Source organism: Amblyomma americanum, chromosome 1, assembly GCF_052857255.1.
Source record: "Amblyomma americanum isolate KBUSLIRL-KWMA chromosome 1, ASM5285725v1, whole genome shotgun sequence".
NCBI classification, from domain to species: Eukaryota; Metazoa; Arthropoda; class Arachnida; order Ixodida; family Ixodidae; genus Amblyomma; species Amblyomma americanum.
In genome coordinates this window covers 29172930-29179269 of record NC_135497.1, presented here as the reverse complement: position 1 = coordinate 29179269, position 6340 = coordinate 29172930, and positions in this window count along the sequence as shown.

The following is a 6340-nucleotide window of genomic DNA, read 5'->3' as shown; positions in this document are numbered from 1 at the left end:
GGTGATGCTGCTGCGTCCGTCAAAAAGGAACAAGCTTGAGGTGCAATGGGAAGGGTCAGCTAATGTGGTGTCCAAGCTTTCGGACACCAACTATGAGGTCAAATTTGAGAACAAACACAATGGGATAATCCACAGTAATTTGATGAAGCCTTATGTGCAGCGTCAGGCCATCGTTAACATGGCGCTAAACATGCCAGAGGAAGAGATCTCAGACATACCTTATGTCATACATGAGGACGAGCAGGCAGCGAATGAGCTGCTAAATTTAATCGACAAAGAGCCACGTTTGTCAGAAAATCAACGAGAAGACATGAAAAACGTTGTCCGCGACTTTGAGGCGATGTTTTCAAACAAGCCGGGATAAGTAAGAGCGAGTGGTGTAACCACGACCGGCTTTATTACTTGGAGACCTGTTAACCGGCGCCGCTTCCGTAGCCCCCGATTTGTTAGTTCGCTCGACCGCCGCTGCTCTCTGTGGCGCCACAACTTACCCCCACACCAAGTGCGGGCTGGCGTGCGGTAGCCGTCGCGGCTTCTTCGTTGTGTTTATTCGTAGGCCGTGAAAATGATCGCCCGCGATGATGTATTGCTGCGATCCGCTCTGTAAATCAAGCGGGCGCACAGCAAAAGGAATCCCATTCCACGAGTTTCCCGTGAGAGAACTGCAGACCCAGTGGCTCAAGAGATTTCTCGCCAAGCAGAAGGTAAGCAGTGGGAACCATATATATTTTACGCGGCTGTGACGGCAAAAAAAAATACACCTGCAACGTTCACGCTTCACATGGAATGCGTCCTAGTCAGCGGGCCTCTTTTGTGCTATAAATGTTCACCCCACTACTACCTTTGTTTGCTCTCCTGTCATTTTTGCTTTGGTATTCTCAACTGCAAAACTCCATACTGCATACAGTGCGCACTCCGCGTCGTCAGGGTTTCAGTCGATGCTCTCTTTTTGTGCTTTCTTTACAATCGACGGAAATTTGCAGGACCTGGCAAAGCGCTATGGACTCCGAGCGACCGCAGTAAAGTTTGCAGCCTGCACTTTAAAGGAGACGACTTCAGAGAAGGCCTGAAGATAAGGAAGCTGAAGCCAGACGCTGTGCCGTCGGTTTTTCCCCAATACCCGACGTAACTGCAGCAGGGGGCGAAATAGGAGAGGCGTCCTTTAAAGCGTAATGCTGTAAAACCGGGTTCGCCCACAGGGAGAGATGCCAAGGCAGCGAGGCAACTGCGATTATCTTCATCAAGAAATATTGCTCAATTCAGTTGCTTTTAAAAATCTTGTAGTCAAAAATAATTTTCCTTTGCTTTCTTTCATTAATTACATTCTACGTAAATAAAACCTCAGTATAATGTCAATGTTTCAGGCTGGATGCAAATATGACTGATGGCTCTCTAGCCGAGATCTCGGTCACTATGGCAGAGGTTCCAGCACCAACAGCCACTACCACTATGATGCAAGCAGCTGACAGCCATGAACTGGAAGTAATTCCTCAAAAACTCTCTCTGGATGCATTCTTGGCATCTACAAAAGGCACTTCACTTGAGCTTGTGCAACAGCCCTCACCTGATGTTTCCCCTGAGCCCACTTTCAGTACAAAAATGACCACAATGATGCGCGGAGTGCAAACAAGATTGACGCTACCACGCATGACGAAACTTCTAAAGCAAATCGACACGTTGAAGCGCAAATGCCGTAGGCTCGTAAAAAAGCGGGATGAGCTGCAGGCTGAGATTTCTGTGCTTAGACAGCAGGATAAAATGACAGCAACTGCTATGAAGAAGTCCAACTTGGCAATTCTTCAGGTATGCATGGCATTGAGAACTAACTTGAGTACTCAGGTTAATCTGCAAATATTAACGAATGTCATTCTTTTCTAGGAAAAGGTCCAGGAAGATGATGCAAAGGCTCTTTTCCTGCAAGAACAGCTGTCATTTTTGAGCGAACCGAAGGGTCGGTGGCGGGAGGAAACCATCCGCATCTGTGTCGTATGACACCCAAAGTCCCCATCTGCATACAACCTGCTTCGAGAAACTGAGGTTCTGTGATTGCCAAGCCACTCAACACTGAAGAGATTTATTGGTGCTTGCACTGGAGAAGTGGAGTCGTCGCTTATAAAGCAACGTCTACATATGGAGGCAAAACTACACTCTGAGCAGGCGAAATATTTTAACTTTATATCAATATATCAAAAGGATTCTGTCACATTTGGATATTAACATTTGTAGTCACGCTTTGGCTCCCTGGTGATGGACGAAATGTCCCTCAAGCAATCTACCTCCTATCAAAAGCCGTCAGATGTTGTGCATGGCTTTGTTGACCTGGGAGGTGCAGAAGTAGACTTCGGGCTTCACGATCAACTGGCAACTCATCTCTTGTGCTTTGTGTTCGTAGGACTCTCTAGCCACTACAGGTAATTAATATTCCACCTGGGTTAGCAGTTCTTTAGCTAAACCAAGACAGAAATGTATCTTGAATTTCATTTGCAAATGCAACTATTGTTTCCTTTAGGCTCCCAGTAGGGTACTATTTCACAAAGGCCTTGTCAGGAGAGCAACTTCAGCTTCTTGCCTTAAAGGTAATGCAGTGTGTTGAAGAATCGGGATTCAAAGTTGTACGCCTTGTTGGAGATAACCATAGGTCAAACACCAAGTTCTTCTCGAACCTGTCGGGTGGCCCCATACAACATGTTGTTAAGTAATGCTAGTTCAAACGTGTGCATGCCTTCATTGTAAGTATGTCATTTAGAACTTTCACCACAGCTAGGTTAATTTCTGTGAATATAATTTTTTTCAGGCACCCTCTGGATTAATAATAATAATAATAATTGGTTTTTTGGGGGAAAGGAAATGACGCAGTATCTGTCTCATATATCGTTGGACACCTGAACCGCGCCGTAAGGGAAGGGATAAAGGAGGGAGTGAAAGAAGAAAGGAAGAATGAGGCCCCGTAGTTGAGGGCTCCGGAATAATTTCGACCACCTGGGGATCTTTAATGTGCACTGACATCGCACAGCACACGGGCGCCTTAGCGTTTTTCCTCCATAAAAATCTGGATTAAGATCGTGAACTTTTCCTGTGTTTTGACTATTGCCACATAATGAAAAACATCAGATCCCAGTTCCTTGAAGTGAAGAGACTGTTCAGAAGAAATGAAAAATTCATCCTTTCAGACTTCTTAAGGTACAAAAAATGACATTTTTGCTTTAGGTATTCAAACTTGACTAATGTTTTGCCTTGTTACAGGCTGCTGTACAAGGTTCAGGAAAAGCAAGGTGCCTACAAATTGATGAGGTGCCTGACCAAAAAGCACCTGTGGCCAACAAATATCGAAAAAATGAACGTCAACAGGGCTGTTCAGGTTTTTTCGCCACAGGTCAAGTATGCAAGCATATGGTTTGTTGGCTGTGTAAAGGATGCACGCTTCAAATGTAAAGGATCAGTTTCTGGGTTACTGCACTCACTGAATAACATTTTCCTCCTCGACTTAGCAGCATTAAGCAGGGTGATTAGCCATATTGTAGGAATGATCATCATTTACTTTTATTCTCGTTTAGGTCACCACAGTCCTGCGAATATTGCAACAACATGGACAGAGCCTTGGAGCTCCTGGCTTTGGAGACTGCCTGCCAACAGTAGAATTCATGGAATTGGTGCACATATGGTTTGTGCTCCTTAATATTAAGAGCACCACTCTCCACTAGATAAGCAGAGATGCCGTGAGGATGCCGTTTTACTCTGCAGAAGCATAACGATTAAGAACTGCACAGTAGTCGAAGCCGAGGAAGCGGCCGTAGCTCTAGCGGTAGCAGAAGGCAATAGACTAGGGAAATCACTAACAATGCTAACAGACTCACAGGCAGCATGCGGGAATTATATGAACAGCCGAGTTGGGAAAAAGGCGTTGAGAATTCTCCGCTCGAAGGACCCAAACAAAAACAACCCAAACACACACGCAGTAGTTTGGATACCGGGACACACGAGTGTCAAAGGAAATCTGGAGGCAGACAGGATAGCTCGAGGATACGCAACATACCGAGCATTCGGACATGATGCCGAAACAGAGGAACCAGAACCGGTAGGCCAAACTTTTGCGGACGTTTTAAACTACTTCAGGGGCACTAGGATGTGATACCCAGCGCCAGATAAACAGTTAAGTAAAGAGGAAGCAGTCACCTGGCGGCAACTGCAAACGTGGACATACCCGAACTTACACATTCTAAGCAGAATCTACTCAACCCAATAAAAGGACATGCCCATGGTGCGGCGACAAGCCGACACTATACAATATAATATTGGAATGCCAAAAAGTAAAAGGAGTGGGCAAAATGAATAACCCAAGTGTGGAACAGTGGGAGAGGATGATTTCCAGCGACATCCTGAACGTCCAAAGAGGACTAGTAGGACTAGTAGGGCAAGCAGGACGGATACCCTCAGTGGGGCCCTGGAATAAGGGCACCAACCCTGGAAGATAGAAGATACCATCTGAAGACCATTAACTTAATCACATGTATCGGAGCGGATCGATAAATGTTTTTCATCATCATCCACTTTTTCAAATTTGGAACCACAGTTTAGCTCCGCCCACTTCTGGTGTTTTCAAATTTGGCGCCACTTTTGCTCCTACCCTGGCCTCTTTGTGGACATTTTTGCCTGTAATTAACTATTACCCTACATGCACCTCATGAATTCGGCTGCGAGATTTTCGAATCCTATATTTAATGCAACCATTCTTTTTCTTACAACTCAATTCGTTCGAACGTTATCGTGATGACGAGCTCGTGATGACACGAAACCGCAAACATAGCCATACAAGGCATACACATTAATAAAGCCATTAGCAGCGAAGTGACACATGATTCGCGCTACGAGAGCGCCAAGAATGTTCCGATGCGAAGCGTCCAAGTCTGAACGCTACACATACGCCGGAGTGCACAAGGCACCATTTCTTCCGCGTCGCGCCAGCGTCTGGTCTACCGGCGTTGTCGACCGGCGGCCGCGGGAGATGGCGACCAAACACATGACGGCATTGGGACGTCTCCAGAGGAGGATGTCCGGAGATCATGGATAAAGCCACTCATTTATCCTCTGTCCGTAGCTACTGCGTGGGCAAGGGGGATAATAGCACGGGGACTGCAGGGGCGGGGGTGCCATCACAGTTGTGTGGATTGATCTGCAAGTCGCTGCTAACGCGCGGCTAGACATTAGTTTCCACCAATCTTCATCTGCAAGGTATTTCCGGTGCCGACACTGACAACTGGCCTAGCCAGATATCTGCGACTCCTTGCGTCGGCTTGCTCTAAGCGCCAGAACTACGCCTCCGGCGACGCCAGTAGCCGAAACACTGACGCGACGCCGAAGAAACGCTGCCTTGTGGTTCGGACTTGAACCGCGCGGCGGGTCGAACAAAAGCCATATGCTATTGGAAAGCTGCACTGTCCGACACTAACCTGCCAGAGCAGCAATGAATGATTCGGTGTGCAGGCAGTAAAGCGCATGCTCATGGCATATATGCATGCTTTTGCGTGTGGGTTCCATCAACGCAAGAGGACACCTCACCAGCGCCACAACACAGCTTTTGTACGTGTGTTGCTCTCTCGACGAGGGCGCTCGAGGAAAAAGCGCCGCACGATAATATGTTCAAGTCCACTCCACTACATTTTTCACCCTACAAAGCGCTCGTAACTCCTCCAGAGCGACAAAGCAATCGTCACCCAATCATGTTAGACCGCACCATTAAAATCAAATACAGCAAGTTCAAAAGCAATGCTGACAAGCTAGCACTCATCTGCTCGATCTTAGCTGCAATCATCATTGTCTTCACGTGCACCCGCCGTGAAAAGAAATGACTTTTTTTCGAGTGTTTACTGCCTTGGTGCGGTTTTTTCGGGGCATAGCATTTCACACCACATTGACCGTAAAGAAATAAAGTCCAACACACAGCTTGCAAAGTTTTATCGTTGAGCCCTATATATCTATATATATCACGCAAATGAAACAGGCTGGGTAACGCCTGAATGTACCGAAAATAAAGTAGTGAGGCCAAAGCGAGCCAACGTGGAGTGATAGTGAAAGGGCACGGGACGTGCAAACGAGATGAGATACTTCCACGCCCAATCTCCGGATTAAAGTAAGGAGTTTCGATGGATGCGAAATTGTAGAGGTCCGTGTACTGTGCGATGTCACTGCCCGTTAAAGAAATCCAGGTGGTCAAAATTTCTGGAGCCCTTTACTACAGCGTTCCTGATAGCATGAGTCGCTTTAGGACGTTAAGCCCAATAAACAAAACCACACCACACCAAACGGAAGAACAAAATTGCCAGCAGCGCCAATGGGTTCGCTC